A 1,437-nucleotide genomic window follows, 5' to 3' on the forward strand; every position below is an offset into this window, starting at 1 on the left:
AAAGGTTTCCAGGTAACTAAGAATCCTGTTAAAGATAGGTATCACAGATAAGAAGGTGGGGAGAAAGTCAGCAGAAATATTTTTGTAACATTGTTCTGATATGCAGAACAACTCAATCCTTAGATTACTAGAGTAGCACGTGGGATTGTTGTAGTTAGCAGAATGAAATATCACAGAAGAAGGAGAAGAAAGAGAAGAAGGAGTAGGAGGAAGAGGAGGAGGAGGAGGAGGAGGAGAAGGAGAAGGGAAAGGAGAAGAAGGAGAAGCACATAAAGGGCAGGTATCTTTATGGAGCTGGAGGTCTTATTGATATTGTTTGACCAGATTACATGGTGACAATATTACAGTGGAGCCACGGTGGTCTGATATATGGAGAAACCGCAAAGGAAGAGGAATGAAAGATTTTGAAAAGAGGGGTAGTAATTGCAATATTATGGTAACTACTTTGCCCCCACATCTTGACTCACACATCTGGATCCTCATTGAAAATCACATTCACTTGCTTTCGTATTCCTTTCTGCATATAATTATCCCAGCTCTTCATTCCTGTGTCATTTCTGCTTCCTTTGTGACATCCTGCCTCTCTAGAGGCAGGAGAGCCTGAGAAAAGAGCTCTTCGTGTGATAGATTATAGTCTACCGTATCTTCAACCTCTCTCTACCAACGCTATTTACCTCCTCCACCTACCTTATCTTCAAAAACTTCAGATTATTTCATGGTCTGGGAGTCAGAGAAGTCCCCCAATTAAATGTTCTTCTTTGCATAAGCATTAAACACATACCACCAGTCACGTTTCCTATAAAAGAGTGTATATTACAGAAATACAGAAACAACAAGCCAACTATTTAGCTACAGTTGATGGTGGTGACCCAGTGATGCATTAGAGTTCTGGGATTCTCAGACTGAGATCATCAGGCCAGGAGAATTCTCATAGGACTGTGAAGAGGGAGAAAATTGGTGTATAATTATTTTGTGAAAAATACTAACATTTTCACTTAGTACATTTTTCATGTCTCTATTTTATTTTATAAGCCAAAAAATCCTTAATGAAAATTAAAATGTCATTTAAAATTTTGAAATGAAAAAAATTCTGGAAGAAAAGCAGTTTGGGAATTTAGTAATCTTGATACATATTTTATGTTCTAAACCAAGAACTTTGTGTGAGAATAAGCCTGAAAATTTTGAGACAAAGGAGAGTCTGAGAACACCGGGAGTTAAAATAGTTTCATAAGAAGACAGAGACAAAAATAGAAAGAAACAGAGATGGATATAAACAGATACATGCACAAATTCCCTACTTCTTGGAGAAACAAGAACTTTAATACAGACATTAAGCCCACATCATCTCTCAACTCTTTTAAATGTCATACTTTCCATATACAAAATGCTCACACCATTTCAGAAAAGGATAATTGGTAAAAGAAAGAAAATTTTTTT

This window comes from Echinops telfairi, unplaced genomic scaffold, assembly GCF_000313985.2.
Source record: "Echinops telfairi isolate 266 unplaced genomic scaffold, ASM31398v2 ScPeMD7_18;HRSCAF=68, whole genome shotgun sequence".
Classification (NCBI taxonomy): domain Eukaryota; kingdom Metazoa; phylum Chordata; class Mammalia; order Afrosoricida; family Tenrecidae; genus Echinops; species Echinops telfairi.